We start from the raw sequence: 19,580 nt of genomic DNA on the forward strand, positions 1-19,580 counted from the left end.
GTGAATGCTTTAAATAACTGTATTCTGACATGGTTTATTTACTGTGGTTTAAGTGCAAGGTCCCCAGCGCCAAGCTGGCTGGACAAACCTGCTACACTTTTCACAATTACAACTGACCCATATCTGGCAATAATCTTTTTTTCTTTGAATTTCCTTTTCTTGTTAATATGTTTATCTAACAATAAAACATAACGTTCTAAATTGTATTTCCCATTCTACATTTCACACACTACAGTCTGGACAGGTCCAAGATCAGTACTTTTTTGCCTCTGGGCATACTTGCTAACATTTCCAGTTTAACACCAGGGACCAGCTAGGTGATGCCCTCAACCCTCCCATTTCTACAACACCCAATCATTTTACCCATTTATTTAGGATTGTTGGCAAATATGTACAGATATTTGGTAATGTGGAACTATATTTTGTTTACGATTCCCAATATGTGTTTTCAATGGCAGTGCCATCACAACATTGTTCCTTTAAAACAAGACTTTTTTTTTTTTTTTTTTTAAAGGGCTTTATACAAAAATTATGGAACTGTATCTTTTTATAAGACTTTTCAAACTAATTTAACTCAAACTCTGTAAGTTTCTGTACTAAGTAAAAGCGCATCAGTGCTTGGCAGTCTGACTGGCTGTCAATCATTGTCTTTTCACTACTAAACATTGATCATGTAATATCATTTGTATAGTAACGAATTAAAGAGTAATTATTGCATTGGAAATGATTGTGATGATGCATATCTAACAGGAAAGGGAGCTTACTGGTTGATACATTTAACACAGTTTTGTTAAATATGATGCCTGTTGGAGCAACAGGAGATCAATATGTAAAATAAACAAAATAATTTTTCCTTTTTTACAAACATGGTCTGTTTTTTTGGGGGGTTGTTTCAGAAAGTTACATGGTTCAGGTTGCTATCAAACACGTTTAAAGAAAACTGTAGTGGGCAACGTCACTAACCAATATATGCAAGACGAGAAAAAGCTAGGTGGCTAAAGTTTGCATTCCAGGATTTCGTGTTAATATGAGAGCAGACCTCTAACACAAGTATCTGTTGTTACCTGCCTTTACAGTGTGGCACTAGCTTCTTGATCCATTCAGATTTGCTCAAATGAGGATATATATATATATATATATGAAATTACTGTATGCATGCATGTTGATATAAATAGTTTTAATGTGTATTTTATAATTATAAATTTCTTGGATAAAAGCAGTTCCAGACTCTGTTCTTAGCCAGTTTGGAGGCCCGTTCACACCCAGCTGGTCAAGCCTAGTGCATTTAACATAGGTGCATTCTGTCCCAGGTTAACGTGTTGAGTTAAGGCAGTCTATAACTGATTGAGATCGGACTTACGCCATTTTATGTAATGCAGCGTACCAGGAGACACAATAGTATAGTAGTGTACATTCCCTAAAAAAAAAACGCAACACCCAAATGCATCTAAGGTGTGTTATATGTGTGAAGGGCTTTCAGGTGTTAAGCTCTTTTTTCCATTATATAAAAAAAAAAAAGTAACGAGTGCGGGAACCTTTCAAAACCTTTTCATAATGGCCACAGCGGAGAACTGCTGAAACCACTAGAAAATGTCAGTTGGGTTATTTCATCAGCATTTACCAATGGGCTAGGAAAGCAGTTTATACCAACATAATATTTTGTACCAATATTTGCAGCATAACCAGAGATGCATTCAAATCATGTGCAAAAGCAAGTAGTTACCTGGCCACTTTGCAACAAATTTCAAGAGAAACTTATTGGTCTGGCGGACCTGCCGAAGTACTAAAAACTTGGTAAAATAATACACGATGCAGAATTGTGGAGGATTCCTAAATTCTTTAGTGTACTGCATTTTAGTATAATAATTTGACTGGGCACAAGTTATCTGGTGTATTGACGTAAATTGACGTAAGGTATTCTGTAGGGGTGGCTTCATCCTGCCTCAACGTGCTTTTGCCAAAGTAGAGCGAACCTGCGTTTTTGTGTAGGTTAGCACCACTTTCCCATAGACTTCTATGAGGTCCTGTGGTTTTATTGCGGTTTATGAAAGCACACCAAAACTTTTTTTTTTTTAAGTGTGCTTTCTGAAACAGCGCCAAAACCATGGGACATCATAGAAGTCTATATGAAAGCACAACTAACCCGCACAAAGCCTGAGGGTTAGCTGCGCTTTGCCCAAATCCGAGGGACTGCACCGGGGCACTGTGAAGCCACCCTAAACCTTTTTTGTTTTTACAAAAGATGATTGAAAATGCATATCTACAAAAACTGAATACTGGACGTCACAATAAATATTGATAGGAAAATATGTTGTGCATGGGCAGCAATTAACACCCAGGATCTCCATTCTGGAATCCCTTTGATATAAGCAGATAGTTGGTGATGCAATTATACAGTGCATTTTTGGATGTATGACATTTATGCTGCCTTCACGGTAGGTAGATTGGGCTAAAAAGTCCACTGACCACTGCATTTCTTGACAAGTATACTGTACTATAAGCCCTGTTACATCAGTTGGCTGTTTTTTCCATTCCATCTTGTTTGTATGTATTCCTACATTATTTCCAGGTTTACAGTCATGTAGATATGGAAATAAGCCACACAACTAATGGTGATCAACAATAGTTTGCAAAGTGAATAGAGCTTTCTCATGTAAAATGTCAGGTAGTGGCTTTGTAGTAAAGTAGAAATTGGGGTTTATATTTAGGTATTGGATGTCTACACCCCAGATTGGTTTCAGGAGGACATGACATTACTTAGTATTAGTTTTTTTTTTTTTTTTTTTTTTTTTGTGTGATGCATTTTTTTTCAATGCAGTTTAATTTTTCAGGTTTTATGACTTCATTGATCCTCTTTGAATTTTTTATTTCCCAATATGGTGCAACCATACTAGCTGTCCATGTCATGTTTTCCTTGTACTTTAACCACCTTAATATCCTGTCTGGTTCCTGGTATGGTGAGTAACTCCCCCTCTCCCACTGGAGGCTTTTGGGGTGGATGTGAGCCCCTTCTTGGGACGGTCAGACCCCTGGGTTCCCCTCCTTCCCATCAGGAATCCCCTTTATCTGTCCCCCCCCCCCCCAACTTACAGTGCCTTGTACCTATTTTTGTTACATTACAGCCTTAAGTTCAATGTTTTGTTAATCTGAATTTTATGTGATGGATCAGAACACAATAGTCTAAGTTGGTGAAGTGAAATGAGAAAAATATATACATAAAACGATTTTTTAGAAATAGAAAACAGAAAAATGGTATGTGCGTATGTATTCACCCCCTTTGTTATGAAGCGCATAAAAAGCTCTGGTGCAACCAATTACCTTCAGTCACATAATTAGTGAAATGATGTCCACCTGTGTGCAATCTAAGTGTTACATGATCTGTCATTACATATACACACCTTTTTTGAAAGGCCCCAGAGGCTGCAACACCTAAGCAAGAGGCACCACTAACCAGACATTGCCATGAAGACCAAGGAACACTCCAAACAAGTAAGGGACACTGGTGTTGAAGTACAAGTCAGGGTTAGGTTATAAAAAATATCCAAATCTTTAATGATCCCCAGGAGCACCATCAAATCGATCATAGCCAAATGGAAAGAACATGGCACAACAGCAAACCTGCCAAGAGACGACCGCCCTCCAAAACTCACGGACCAGGCAAGGAGGGCATTAATCAGAGAGGCAGCACAGAGACCTAAGGTGACCCAGGAGGTGCTGCAGAGTTCCACAGCAGAGGCTGGAGTATCTTAACATAGGAGGACAATAAAGCAGAACGCTCCATAGAGTTGGGCTTTATGGCAGAGTGGCCAGACGAAAGCCATTACTTTCAGCAAAAAAACAAAATGGCACGTTTTGAGTTTGCAAAAAGGCATGTGGAAGACTCCCAGAATGTATGGAGGAAGGTGCTCTTGTCTGATGAGACTAAAATTTAACTTTTCTTTCGGCCATCAAAGAAAACGCTATGTCTGGTGCAAACCCAACGCATCACATCACCCAAAGAATACCAGTATCATGCTGTGGGGATGTTTTTCAGCAGCCAGGACTGGGAAACTGGTCAGAGTTGAGGGAAAGATGGATGGTGCTAAATACAGGGATATTCTTGGGCAAAACCTGTACCACTGTGTGTGATTTGAGGCTAGGACGGAGGTTCACCTTCCAGCAGGACAATGACCCCAAACACTTGAGTGGTTTAAGAGGAAACGTAATTGTGTTAGGCCTAGTCAAAGCCCAGACCTCAATCTAATTGAAAATCTGTGGTCAGACTTAAAGATTGCTGTTCACAAGCGCAAACCATCCAACTTGAAGGAGCTGGAGCAGTTTTGCAAGGAAGAATGGGTAAAAATCCCAGTGGTAAGATGTGGCAAGCTCATAGAGACTTATCCAAAGCGACTTGGATCTGTGATTGCCATAAAAGGTGGCTCTACAAAGTATTGACTCTAGGGTGGTGAATAGTTATGCACATTGACTTTTTCTGTTGATTTGTCCTATTTGTTTGCTTTACAATAAAAAAAAAAAAAACAATCTTCAAAGTTGTGGGCATGTTCTGTAAATTAAATGATGCAAATCCTCAAACAATCAATTGTTCCAGGTTATGAGGCAACAAAACCCAAAAAATGCCAAGGGGGGTGAATGCTTTTGCAAGGTACTGTATGCTGGGGCTATGTGGGTGGTCTGGTCCTGGGGTGGGGGCAGGGCGCTATGCTGGCAATGGGGCAGGGGGGATACGCCGCCGGTGACCGGACGATCTGCTCCCGGGGGGGCGGTTGGACCTAGTGGGGGCTCCTGCCAGGGCCCCTTGTCCTGCTTCGGGCTGTCATTGAGGGCTAGGGATCCCTCCTTGGAGCCTCGTGGTGCCGCGCAGGGCCACTGTTTCTCTATCGCTCATTGACAGACGTAGTCTTCTTGATTCTCAAGAGCTGGGTTATGTTGTCTCCGCAGGAGTAGGACTAGGCAGAAAGACAAAACGTTCTGGCTCCACCTTAGGGGCATTCCCTGAGGGTATATCCTCCCTCTCTCTACTACAGGGAATCAGTTTTTTTCTGTCTAGTCAGGAGTAAGGACCTAAGTTCCTTGCTGGGATCTTTTGGTCCTGGCAAGACTTTTTTTTTTTCTTTAAGAAAAAGACATTTTTTAGGTAGTTTTCTCCAGTGTTTTTTTCCTGTGAGATCTTCAAGCAAAAATGCCGGACTGGGCGACACTTGTGGTCACCCCAGCCGGCCTACGAGCGCGTGCAGACCATGGCATTGCGCTTGGTCGGCCGCCACATATTCAAGTAAGTATGCGGGGCCGGGCGACGGGCTGGATGTTGAGATCCAGTGGTCACCCCGGTTTCTGCCTAAAAGCGCGTGCAGACCAGTGCGCTGAGTCGGCCGCGACGGAGTCCCAGTAAAGGGACTGACTTTGCGAGTTAAAAGCTTGCTTGGACGCCAGGACCAGAGAGTCGAGGCGTCCACAAACCCCCACCCCGGTGGAGAGGGTATTGTGAAGAGAGGGTGCCTGTCGGTTCGGTATGGTGAGTAAACGTTCCCTTTTTTCCTCATTTATGAGGCAGTATATATCATGGGCCCCTCCATATATGGTCAGTATATATCTGATACTTACAAGTCCCCCTTGTAATACAGAATGTGTTTGTGGGAAGTGGACTTGGTTCAAGAGCTAACACTCTACCCAGCAGACTGTAACATTACAGCAGACATAGGAGGTATAATCCTACCTTATGTGCAGTGTATCTCTGTAGATCCATATGTCACCTCTTAGCAGAGTGCAGGTGGATGTGCTGGGAAGACGATATCGGCGGTCCGCCGCCATTTTGCCGTAGACCGTATACATGTATGTCCTCAGGTCACGCCGGCCGCCATGTTTTTGGAGTCTTATGTCTCTTCTATGGGGGCGGCCATGTTTTGTGAGCCCAGCTTCCTCATGGAGGGCTGGGAACGCCGGAAGGCGTACACAGGGGGCGGAGCCACGCCTTCTGCCCGGGAAAAAGCAAACAGCTCCTTCCAGTCTGTGTAAGACAGACGCTGGCTGCAGTTTGTTGGAGACTGCACTGCATCGGTTGGTGAGCCTTGGGGGTCCCTCTCTCTCTCTCTGGGATCGAGAAGCAGGTACTCTGAGGGGCGCTATTGCGCTAGGGGGAGACACACAAAAAAAAGAAAAAGTTTTTTTGTTTTTGCTGGCAAAGGTGTCCTGTATTAACATGGACCCTGCCACTCATGTATCTCCTCCGGATCCCCTCGAGGGGTCTGCGGGATCCTCCAGCACCCCATTGACAATTGAATCTTTGTCAGCTATTATGGAAACCTTTGTGTCCCGGGTGGAAGTGGCTTGTCAGGGACAGGGCGCAAGAAAGCGACCCCCGCCTAACCCCTTATTATCTGAAACCTCGGATTCAGACTCTGAGCCTATTTCTGCAGTTGCAGGTACTTCATCTGGTATTGGTGTCTCGGGTCCTGTCTCTTCAGACAGTGAGGAAGATGTTTCGGCATCCGCCATAGCCCGAGAGGAAGCGTTGGTAAACGCACTCATTGTATCTGTTTAAGAGACTTTAAGGTTACAGGGTATTCCATCAGAAATAGCTGAAACTGAGATCCCTTTTGGGACTAAAGAGCGCATCAAAGTGGCAAAGGTTTTTCCATTGCCCAAATGTTTTGGCAATCCAATCGATGAAGAATGGCGTCTGCCAAAACGCACTTTTAATATTTCTAAACGCATTGACAGGCGTTATCCGTTTGAGGAAACCCTTATTAAGAAATGGACAGAACCACCTGTGGTGGATTCACCTATTGCTAGATTGAATAAAGCCACGGTTATTCCTTTAGAAGACGCTCCGTCTTTTAAAGATCCAGTGGATCGCAAGATAGTAGCTATGTCTCGCACCATGTTTTCCTTGATTGGATCAGCTTTCAGGCCAATAATTGCTATTGGTCTGGTTTCGCAGGCTGTAACTGAATGGACCAAGTGGTTACGCCGGGACTTAGAAGAAGTCCCTCAGGCGGTATCAGATTTGTTGGAACAAATGATACAGGGGTTACAGTTTGTATGTGATGCGGCGTTAGACGCCACTCCATTAATGGCGCGAGCATCAGTCTCAGCAGTGGTTCTCAGGCGTACACTGTGGCTAAAAGGTTGGTTAGCCGACCAAGGTTCCAAAAACGCATTGGCTAATATCCCCTTTTCAGGGGAGCGTCTATTTGGAGCCAACTTAGATGAGATCATTAAGGATCTCACCGGTGGAAAAAGCACCTTTTTACCGCAAAATTTTAAAGGTAGAGGAACTCGTCAAAGACGAGGGCCTTCTTTTTCTGCTCACAAGAGGTTTTTTCGTCCAGCGGGTGAAAAAACTAAGTCCTCCAAAGCTCCTGCAGGAGGCGTCAGGGGTCGTTGGTCGGGCAAGCAAAAGCCCGCCCCCTCCAGACCTGAAGATAAATCATCCAAAGCCTGAAGGTGCGCCCCCACCCATAACTGGGGTGGGGGGACGTCTTCGCCGGTTCCCGGATCCATGGCTTTCCAGAATCCCGGACAAATGGGTTTGCAAAGTCATAAAGTCAGGGTACAAGATCGAGTTTCGATCTCTCCCACCGGCGCGATTCTTCCCTTCCAATATCCGTCTATCCGCAGATCGTTTAGAAGATCTGCGGAGAGCAGTCACAGATTTACTACAACAAGGAGTGGTAGTCCACGTTCCTTGGACAGAACGGTTTCAAGGGTTTTATTCAAACCTGTTTACAATACCCAGGAAAGAGGGCAAAGTGCGTCCAATTCTGGACTTAAGAGCACTCAATTCTTTCGTCAACATAAGAAGATTCAGAATGGAGTCCATTCGCACGGTAGCAGCCTTCCTGCATCCAGGGGATGTCCTAGCGTCCATAGACATCAAGGACGCCTATCTTCACATTCCCATTTTCGCAGGACATCAGCGTTTTCTACGCTTTTCCGTAGAGGAGAACCACTATCAGTTTGTGGCGTTACCTTTCGGTCTCGCCACGGCTCCGCGGGTCTTCACAAAGGTGTTGGCCCCAATGTTGGCACTTCTGCGCCAAAGAGGTATATCGATTCTAGGTTACCTAGACGATCTTCTGCTTCATGCAGAGTCTCCTCAGACCCTGCTACAAAACATAGAAATTACTATGATTTCTTTACAGGAATTCGGGTGGCTGGTGAACCAGCAAAAGTCATTTCTGGTTCCCACCCAGAGGCTCGAATATCTGGGTCTAATTCTAGACACAGTCAGGACGAGAGTTTTCCTTCCGGTAGGGAAACTTCGAAAGATTCAATCAGCAGTCCAGTTGTTACTGTCCAACAGCTGGTCTTCCCTTCGGACGTGCATGAGGGTTCTGGGGTTGATGGTGGCTTCATTCGAAGCAGTCCCATTTGCCCAGTCCCATACCCGAATTCTTCAGCAAGAGATTCTTCTCAGATGGAATCGGAATCCGGAATCCCTGGACAATCAGATACGATTGAGCAAACAGACCAGAGAGTCTCTGGTTTGGTGGCTTCGGTCTCCTATGCTCAGCCAGGGAAAGTCATTTCTGCCAATATATTGGACGATAGTGACCACGGATGCCAGTCTATCCGGATGGGGAGGAATTCTTGGTCAGTTATCTGTCCAGGGACTTTGGTCCCCGGAAGAATCCAGATTACCGATAAATGTATTGGAACTGAGAGCGATCAGACTTTGTCTGATTCACTGGACCGAGCAGCTCCAGGGCAGCCCGGTTCGGATCCAGTCGGACAATGCCACGGCCGTGGCTTATGTCAATCATCAGGGGGGCACCAAGAGTGTCCGAGCGGCCAAAGAAGTGGCTTGCATTCTTCGCTGGGCGGAACGATTTGTTCCAGCAATCTCTGCGGTGTTCATTCCGGGGGTGGAGAATTGGCAGGCAGATTATCTCAGCCGTCAGACCCTGGATCAGGGGGAATGGTCCCTCCATCCAGACGTTTTCCACCAGTTGTGCCTACGGTGGGGCACCCCGGATGTGGATCTGTTGGCATCACGATTCAACAGGAAAGTTCAGAGATTCGTGGCTCGCTCCCGCGATCCTCTAGCAGAAACCGCAGACGCACTGATCGCCCCGTGGGGGCAATACCAGCTAATATATGCCTTCCCTCCTCTCGCGTTACTGCCAAGACTTCTTCGCAGGGTAGAGGAGGAAGGAATCCCAGTAATCCTGGTAGCTCCGGACTGGCCTCGTCGAGCTTGGTACGCCGACATGGTCAGACTGGTGGCGGACGTTCCATGGAGACTTCCTCTCAGGGAGGATCTACTGTCTCAGGGACCGATCTTCCATCCTGCTTTACGATCGCTGGCTTTAACGGCCTGGCTATTGAGACCCAGGTGCTGAAGGACAAAGGTTTGTCAGCTTCAGTTATTCCTACTCTAGTTGAAGCAAGGAAAGCGACTTCCAGAAAGATTTATCATCGCACATGGAAGTCCTACATTGCATGGTGTGAACCTTTGGGGTTCCGTCCTCGGTCTTATTCGATTAGTCGAATATTGGCTTTTCTGCAACAAGGGGTTGAGCAGAAACTGGCCTTGAGTACTATCAAGGGTCAGGTCTCAGCATTAGCTATCTTCTTTCAGAAGCCTTTGGCTACTCATTCCTTGGTGCGGAATTTCATCCAGGGGGTGCGACATCTGGCTCCGCCAGTGCACGCGCCGTTACCCCCCTGGGATCTTAATTTAGTGTAGTCGGTTCTTCAGAAACCTCCCTTTGAAGATATTAGGGAGATTCCTCTACCCACGTTGTCCCAGAAGGTGGCCTTCTTGGTGGCTATTACTTCTGCACGCAGGGTGTCAGAACTGGCCGCATTATCTTGTCGTTCACCATATCTGGTGGTTCATAGAGATAAGGTGGTTCTTCGTCCGAATCCATCCTTTCCTACCAAAAGTGGTTTCAGAATTTCATCTGAATGAAGAAATTGTATTACCTTCCCTGTGTCCTAAGCCCAGTCATCCTCGGGAATTTGCTTTGCACTCCTTGGATGTGGTCCGGGCGATCAGGGTATACTTGAAAACGACAGACTCGTTTCGCAAGACGGATTCACTTTTTGTGATCCCAGATGGACCCAAAAAGGGGTTGCCTGCATCTGCCGCGACCATTTCCAGATGGATCAGACAGACGGTAGTGCAGGCTTATTCTATTAAGGGTCGGGAGCCCCCGTTCCCTGTTAAGGCGCACTCCACTCGGGCACTTAGTGCGTCATGGGCCTTTCGCCATCAGGCGTCAGTGGTCCAGGTGTGCAAGGCGGCTACCTGGTCGTCGGTGCATACCTTCTCTAAACATTATAAAGTTGATGTAATGGCATCGTCTGATGCCTCATTTGGCCGCAAGGTTTTGCAGGCCGCAATTTGAGGAGACCAGTGGTCTACCTCGAGGGTTTTTTTCCGTTGGAAAATTTTTTCTTTTAGTCTCATTCTTTGTTTATAATGAGCCTTTAAAACTTCTAGTTTGGCACCGGTTGGGCCTACTAGATTGGATTTGATTTTGTCAATCCCACCCCTCATTTGTGGCACTGCTTCTGGATGTCCCAGCTCTTGAGAATCAAGAAGACTACGTCTGTCAATGAGCGATAGAGAAAAATGGATTTTTGTAAGAACTTACCGTAAAATCCTTTTCTCTTAAGCTCATTGACAGACGTAGTACCCGCCCCTCTATCATTGAGTTGGGTTGGGTTAAATTCTCTGTACTGCTTTAAACAGAACTGATTCCCTGTAGCAGAGAGAGGGAGGATATACCCTCAGGGACTGCCCCCTAGGGTGGAGCCAGAACGTTTTGTCATTCTGCCTAGTCCTACTCCTGCGGAGACAACATAACCCAGCTCTTGAGAATCAAGAAGACTACGTCTGTCAATGAGCTTAAGAGAAAAGGATTTTACGGCAAGTTCTTACAAAAATCCATTTTTTTCTGTCTAGTCAGGAGTAAGGACCTAAGTTCCTTGCTGGGATCTTTTGGTCCTGGCAAGACTTTTTTTCTTTAAGAAAGACATTTTTTAGGTAGTTTTCTCCAGTGTTTTTTTCCTGTGAGATCTTCAAGCAAAAATGCCGGACTGGGCGACACTTGTGGTCACCCCAGCCGGCCTACGAGCGCGCGCAGACCATGGCATTGCGCTTGGTCGGCCGCGACATATTCAAGTAAGTATGCGGGGCCGGGCGACGGGCTGGATGTTGAGATCCAGTGGTCACCCCGGTTTCTGCCTACGAGCGCGTGCAGACCAGAGCTCCGCGCTGGGTCGGCCGCGACGGAGTCCCAGTGAAGGGACTGACTTTGCGAGTTAAAAGTCTCGCTTGGACGCCAGGTACCAGAGAGTCGAGGCGTCCACAAACCCCCACCCCGGTGGAGAGGGTATTGTGAAGAGAGGGTGCCTGTCGGTTCGGTGTGGTGAGTAAACGTTCCCTTTTTTTTCCTCGTTATGAGGCAGTATGTATTATGGGCCCCTCCATATATGGTCAGTATATATCTGATACTTACAAGTCCCCCTTGTAATACAGCATGTGTTTGTGGGAAGTGGACTTGGTTTAAGAGCTAACACTCTACCCAGCAGACTGTAACATTACAGCAGACATAGGAGGTATAATCCTACCTTATGTGTAGTGTATCTCTGTAGATCCATATATCACCTCTTAGCAGAGTGCAGGTGGATGTGCTGGGAAGACGATTTCGGCGGTCCGCCGCCATTTTGCCGTAGACCGAATGCATGTATGTCCTCAGGTCACGCCGGCCGCCATGTTTTTGGAGTCTTATGTCTCTTCTATGGGGGCGGCCATGTTTTGTGAGCCCAGCTACCTCGTGGAGGGCTGGGAACGCCGGAAGGCGTACACAGGGGGCGGAGCCACGCCTTCTACCCAGGAAAAAGCAAACAGCTCCTTCCAGTCTGTGTAAGACAGACGCTGACTGCAGTTGGTTGGAAACTGCACTGCATCGGTTGGTGAGCCTTGGGGGTCCCTCTCTCTCTCTCTGGGATCGAGAAGCAGGTACTCTGAGGGGCGCTATTGCGCTAGGGGGAGACACACAAAAAAAAAAAAAAAAGAGAAAAAGTTTTTTTATTTTGCTGGCAAAGGTGTCCTGTATTAACATGGACCCTGCCACTCATGTATCTCCTCCGGATCCCCTCGAGGGGTCTGCGGGATCCTCCAGCACCCCATTGACAATTGAATCATTGTCAGCTATTATGGAAACTTTTGTGTCCCGGGTGGAAGTGGCTTGTCAGGGACAGGGCGCAAGAAAGCGACCCCCGCCTAACCCCTTATTATCTGAAACCTCGGATTCAGACTCTGAGCCTATTTCTGCAGTTGCAGGTACTTCATCTGGGATTGGTGTCTCGGGTCCTGTCTCTTCAGACAGTGAGGAGGATGTTTCGGCATCCGCCATAGCCCGAGAGGAAGCGTTGGTAAACGCACTCATTGTATCTGTTCAAGAGACCTTAAGGTTACAGGGTATTCCATCGGAAATAGCTGAAACTGAAATCCCTTTTGGGACTAAAAAACGCATCAAAGTGGCGAAGGTTTTTCCATTGCCCAAATGTTTTGGCAATCCAATCGAAGAAGAATGGCGTCTGCCAAAACGCACTTTTACTATTTCTAAACGCATTGACAGGCGTTATCCGTTTGAGGAAACCCTTATTAAGAAATGGACAGAACCACCTGTGGTGGATTCACCAATTGCTAGATTGAATAAAGCCACGGTTATTCCTTTAGAAGACGCTCCGTCTTTTAACCACTTTACCACCGGAGGATTTTGCTGTCTTCCGTCCAGGCCACTTTTTGCGATTCGGCGCTGTGCGACTTCAACTGACAATTGCGCGGTCATGCAACGCCGTACCCAAACGAAATTTACGTCCTTTTTTTCCCACAAACAGATCTTTCTTTTGGTGGTATTTGATCACCTGTGCGATTTTTACTTTTTGCGCTATAAACAAAAAAAGAGCGTTTATTTTGAAAAAATAACAATATTTTTAACATTTTTTTATATGAAATTCCCCCCAAAAAAGATGTAAAAACCAATTTTTTTAAAAAATTTTGGCCAATTTGTTTTATGCTACATATGTTTGGTAAAAAAAATCGCAATAAGCGTATTTTGATTGGTTTGCGCAAAAGTTATTGCGTTTACTAACAAAGGGAAAGATTTCTGTCATTTTTGGTGTTTTTTTTTAACGCGTAATGGCGGCGATCTGCGATTTTTTTGCGGGACTGCGACATTGCGGCGGACAGACCGGACCCTTGACTGACATTTTTGACACTTTTGGGGGTACCAGTGACATTACTGCAGTAATCAGTGCTATAAATATGCACTGTTACTGTAAAAATGACACTGGCAGGGAAGGGGTTAATTTTATTGGAGAGGGAGGGGTTAATGTATGCCTGGTGCTTACTGACGTGTAGGGGGGGAGGTGACTATGTGAGTCATGGACAGATCGGATGTCCAGCTATGCTGAACAGTCCGATCTGTCACTCCCTGTCACTATGGAGATCCGCCCGCTGTGTTTACACACAGCGGGCGGATCTCCAGACTCGATCCCCGACGATCGGGTAAGAGCAGCGGCGATCGCCGCTGCTCCTCCCCTGGCCTGACTCCCGCTGTGAATGAAAACAGCGGGAGCGAGCCTCCGGCGGCGCGCAAGCGCCGCCCAGAAGGGGGAGTGTCCAGTCACGTTAATACTACGTGGCTGGACGATAACGAACCACTCTGCCGCAGTAGTATTACTGTGAGCGGTCGTAGAGTGGTTAAAGATCCAGTGGATCGCAAGATAGAAGCTATGTCTCGCACCATGTTTTCCTTGATTGGATCAGCTTTCAGACCTATAATAGCTATTGGTCTGGTTTCGCAGGCTGTAACTGAATGGACCAAGTGGTTACGCCGGGACTTAGAAGAGGTCCCTCAGGCGGTATCAGATTTGTTGGAACAAATGATACAGGGGTTACAGTTTGTGTGTGATGCGGCGTTAGACGCCACTCCATTAATGGCGCGAGCATCAGTCTCAGCAGTGGTTCTCAGGCGTACACTGTGGCTAAAAGGTTGGTTAGCCGACCAAGGTTCCAAAAAAGCATTGGCTAATATCCCCTTTTCAGGAGAGCGTCTATTTGGAGCCAACTTAGATGAGATCATTAAGGATCTCACCGGTGGAAAGAGCACCTTTTTACCGCAAAATTTTAAAGGTAGAGGAACTCGTCAAAGACGAGGGCCTTCTTTTTCTGCTCACAAGAGGTTTTTTTCGTCCAGTGGGTGAAAAAACTAAGTCCTCCAAAGCTCCTGCAGGAGGCGTCAGGGGTCGTTGGTCGGGCAAGCAAAAGCCCGCCCCCTCCAGACCTGAAGATAAACCATCCAAAGCCTGAAGGTGCGCCCCCACCCATAACTGGGGTGGGGGGACGTCTTCGCCGGTTCCCGGATCCATGGCTTTCCAGAATCCCGGACAAATGGGTTTGCGAAGTCATAAGGTCAGGGTACAAGATCGAGTTTCGATCTCTCCCACCGGCGCGATTCTTCCCTTCCAATATCCGACTATCCTCAGATCGTTTAGAAGATCTGCGGAGAGCAGTCACAGATTTACTACAACAAGGAGTGGTAGTCCACGTTCCTTGGACAGAACGGTTTCAAGGGTTTTATTCAAACCTGTTTACAATACCCAGGAAAGAGGGCAAAGTGCGTCCAATTCTGGAGCCTTCCTGCATCCAGGGGATGTCCTAGCGTCCATAGACATCAAGGACGCCTATCTTCACATTCCCATTTTCGCAGGACATCAGCGTTTTCTACGCTTTTCCGTAGAGGAGAACCACTATCAGTTTGTGGCGTTACCTTTCGGTCTCGCCACGGCTCCGCGGGTCTTCACAAAGGTGTTGGCCCCAATGTTGGCACTTCTGCGCCAAAGAGGTATATCGATCCTTGGTTACCTAGACGATCTTCTGCTTCATGCAGAGTCTCCTCAGACCTTGCTACAAAACATAGAAATTACTATGATTTCTTTACAGGAATTCGGGTGGCTGGTGAACCAGCAAAAGTCATTTCTGGTTCCCACCCAGAGGCTCGAATATCTGGGTCTAATCCTAGACACAGTCAGGACAAGAGTTTTTCTTCCGGTAGGGAAACTCCGAAAGATTCAATCAGCAGTCCAGTTGTTACTGTCCAACAACTGGTCTTCCCTTCGGACTTGCATGAGGGTTCTGGGGTTGATGGTGGCTTCATTCGAAGCAGTCCCATTTGCCCAGTCCCATACCCGAATTCTTCAGCAAGAGATTCTTCTCAGATGGAATCGGAATCCGGAATCCCTGGACAATCAGATACGATTGAGCAAACAGACCAGAGAGTCTCTGGTTTGGTGGCTTCGGTCTCCTATGCTCAGCCAGGGAAAGTCATTTCTGCCAATATATTGGACGACAGTGACCACGGATGCCAGTCTATCCGGATGGGGAGGAATTCTTGGTCAGTTATCTGTCCAGGGACTTTGGTCCCCGGAAGAATCCAGGTTACCGATCCAGGTTACCGATAAATGTATTGGAACTGAGAGCGATCAGACTTTGTCTGATTCACTGGACCGAGCAGCTCCAGGGCAGCCCGGTTCGGATCCAGTCGGACAATGCCACGGCCGTGGCTTATGTCAATCACCAGGGGGGCACCAAGAGTGTCCGAGCGGCCAAAGAAGTGGCTTGCATTCTTCGCTGGGCGGAACGATTTGTTCCAGCAATCTCTGCGGTGTTCATTCCGGGGGTGGAGAATTGGCAGGCAGATTATCTCAGCCGTCAGACCCTGGATCAGGGGGAATGGTCCCTCCATCCAGACGTTTTCCACCAGTTGTGCCTACGGTGGGGCACCCCGGATGTGGATCTGTTGGCATCACGATTCAACAGGAAAGTTCAGAGATTCGTGGCTCGCTCCCGCGATCCTCTAGCAGAAACCGCAGACGCACTGATCGCCCCGTGGGGGCAATACCAGCTAATATATGCCTTCCCTCCTCTCGCGTTACTGCCAAGACTTCTTCGCAGGATAGAGGAGGAAGGAATCCCAGTAATCCTGGTGGCTCCGGACTGGCCTCGTCGAGCTTGGTACGCCGACATGGTCAGACTGGTGGCGGACGTCCCATGGAGACTTCCTCTCAGGGAGGATCTACTGTCTCAGGGACCGATCTTCCATCCTGCTTTACGATCGCTGGCTTTAACGGCCTGGCTATTGAGACCCAGGTGCTGAAGGACAAAGGTTTGTCAGCTTCAGTTATTCCTACTCTAGTTGAAGCAAGGAAAGCGACTTCCAGAAAGATTTATCATCGCACATGGAAGTCCTACATTGCATGGTGTGAACCTTTGGGGTTCCGTCCTCGGTCTTATTCGATTAGTCGAATATTGGCTTTTCTGCAACAAGGGGTTGAGCAGAAACTGGCCTTGAGTACTATCAAGGGTCAGGTCTCAGCATTAGCCATCTTCTTTCAGAAGCCTTTGGCTACTCATTCCTTGGTGCGGAACTTCATCCAGGGGGTGCGACATCTGGCTCCGCCAGTGCACGCGCCGTTACCCCCCTGGGATCTTAATTTAGTGTAGTCGGTTCTTCAGAAACCTCCCTTTGAAGATATTAGGGAGATTCCTCTACCCACGTTGTCCCAGAAGGTGGCCTTCTTGGTGGCTATTACTTCTGCACGCAGGGTGTCAGAACTGGCCGCATTATCTTGTCGTTCACCATATCTGGTGGTTCATAGAGATAAGGTGGTTCTTCGTCCGAATCCATCCTTCCTACCAAAAGTGGTTTCAGAATTTCATCTGAATGAAGAAATTGTATTACCTTCCCTGTGTCCTAAGCCCAGTCATCCGCGAGAGTTTGCTTTACACTCCTTGGATGTGGTTCGGGCGATCAGGGTATACTTGAAAACGACAGACTCGTTTCGCAAGACGGATTCACTTTTTGTGATCCCAGATGGACCCAAAAAGGGGTTGCCTGCATCTGCCGCGACCATTTCCAGATGGATCAGACAGACGGTAGTGCAGGCTTATTCTATTAAGGGTCGGGAGCCCCCGTTCCCTGTTAAGGCGCACTCCACTCGGGCACTTAGTGCGTCATGGGCCTTTCGCCATCAGGCGTCAGTGGTCCAGGTGTGCAAGGCGGCTACCTGGTCGTCGGTGCATACCTTTTCTAAACATTATAAAGTTGATGTAATGGCATCGTCTGATGCCTCGTTTGGCCGCAAGGTTTTGCAGGCCGCAATTTGAGGAGACCAGTGGTCTACCTCGAGGGTTTTTTTTCCGTTGGAAAATTTTTTCTTTAGTCTCATTCTTTGTTCATAATGAGCCTTTAAAACTTCTAGTTTGGCACCGGTTGGGCCTTCTAGATTGGATTTGATTTTGTCAATCCCACCCCTCATTTGTGGCACTGCTTCTGGATGTCCCAGCTCTTGAGAATCAAGAAGACTACGTCTGTCAATGAGCGATAGAGAAAAATGGATTTTTGTAAGATCTTACCGTAAAATCCTTTTCTCTTAAGCTCATTGACAGACGTAGTACCCGCCCCTCTATCATTGAGTTGGGTTGGGTTAAATTCTCTGTACTGCTTTAAACAGAACTGATTCCCTGTAGCAGAGAGAGGGAGGATATACCCTCAGGGACTGCCCCTAAGGTGGAGCCAGAACGTTTTGTCTTTCTGCCTAGTCCTACTCCTGCGGAGACAACATAACCCAGCTCTTGAGAATCAAGAAGACTACGTCTGTCAATGAGCTTAAGAGAAAAGGATTTTACGGTAAGATCTTACAAAAATCCATTTTTTCTTGTAGCCTGTGTGCTCAATTCGTGGCGGCCATGTTTGTGTAGCCCGGCGGTCATTTTGTGGTGGTTTGCCATTGAAAATAGCGGAGGCCATGACAGTGGAGCCCTGTGGGCGGCAATTTCGACGTTAGGAGCACCCTCCTCATCCCCTGGTGCTGACTCCTGGATCTTTTCACTTCCTGAACGCCACATGTGGAGTGCAGATGGTCCTGGTGGCTGCAGGTGCCTGTTTCTGCAGGGTGGTGAATCTGGTGGGGTCCTCTTCCTCTCTGCTGGGGATCGCTTGGTGCTTTGTGTCTGGCGACGGTGCTGCCAGTGTGGTGGGGGTTATCCCTTTGCAGTGGTTTACACTTTGTGGAGTCGTCCTGGCGACTCATGGAGTCTTTGGAGCACATATCCCCACCTGATCCCCTCTATGAGGCTGTGAGGGCCCTCCGAGTCCCAACCATCCATTGATGCACAGAGCGGCAAAGGTGTTTCCTTTCCCCTCCTATTTTGACAGAATTGTTGCTAAAGAGCGGGGACAACCAAAGCGTCCCCTTGGGGTTCCTAAGCGATTTACTAGGCGTTGCCTCTGAGGAGTCCCTTATCAAGAATTGGACTGTTCCACCGGTGGTGGACCCTCCGGTTTCCAGATTGAACAAGGCAACTATGATTCAGATTGAAGAGTCCCCAGCCTTTAAAGATCCTGCTGACAGGAAAGCGGAAATTGTGGCCCGCAATATGTACACTCTGGCTGGTTCGGCACTAAGGACTCGGTATTCACCATTGCCCTGGTGTCGCAAACTGACTGAGTATGCTAAGCTTTTATGTTGTGACCTTTAAAATAGAACAGCTCCCCCCCCCCCCTGCCTTTGCTGAGCTGGTTCAGGGGCTGCAATTTATCTGTAATGCCTCTTTGGATGCAGCTCCCCTAGTGGCTTGGCTCTCTGTTTCGGCAGTGGTCCTTCCGCGTGTCTTTTGGCCCAAATGCTAGTCTGCAGACCAGACTTCTAAAAAGACCTTGACTGCTCTCCCCTTTTCAAGCAGACTGCCTGTTTGCAGCTACCCTGGATGACATCATTAAAGGTCTCAAAGGGGGTAAGAGTACCTTTCTTCCTCAGGCTACTAAGGGCAAGGACCCTCGTTGTAGACGTGGGCCCTCCTTCTCGGCTTATACGTTTTTTCCTCCCTCAGGGTCGACTGACAAGGGCTCAAGCCTTTCAGGGCCTCCTTTGAAGGATCCCAGCGAAACCTGGTCTGGCAAGCCGAGAGTGGGCTTCTCCAGACCCGCGCACAAGACTCCTTCAGCATGAAGGTGCGCCCTCACTCGTATTGGATCCGGCTACAAGACCGAGTTTCGCTCTTGTCCCCCGGCAAGGTTCTTTCCCTCCTGTCCCCCTGTCCGCTTACAGGATCTGTTTGGGGCAGTACAAGACCTGTTGCTTCAGGGGGTGATTGTCCCGGTTCCAACTTCCAAACGTTTTCAGTATTTTTACAGAAACCTGTTTACAGTCCTCAGGAAGGAAGGCAAGGTGCTTTCCATCCTGGACCTCAAGGCACTGAACTGCTTTGTCTGGCTGCAGAAGTTCAGAAAGGAATCCATTCACACGGTGGTGGCATCCCTGCATCAGGGGGATTTTCTTGCCTCTTATCGACATCAAGGATGCTTACCTTCACATTCCAATATGTGCCGGTCATCAGCGATTCCTCCGCTTTGCCGTGGGAGAGGAGCATTATCAGTTTGTGGCATTACCCTTTGGTCTCACCTCTGCTCGTCATGTCTTCAGAAAAGTATTAGCCCCGGTGCTGGCATTTTTACGCCAATAGGGGATTGCGGTACTGGGCTACTTGGACGACCTCCTTC

This window comes from Pelophylax lessonae, assembly GCF_965119305.1.
Source record: "Pelophylax lessonae genome assembly, chromosome: 5".
Classification (NCBI taxonomy): domain Eukaryota; kingdom Metazoa; phylum Chordata; class Amphibia; order Anura; family Ranidae; genus Pelophylax; species Pelophylax lessonae.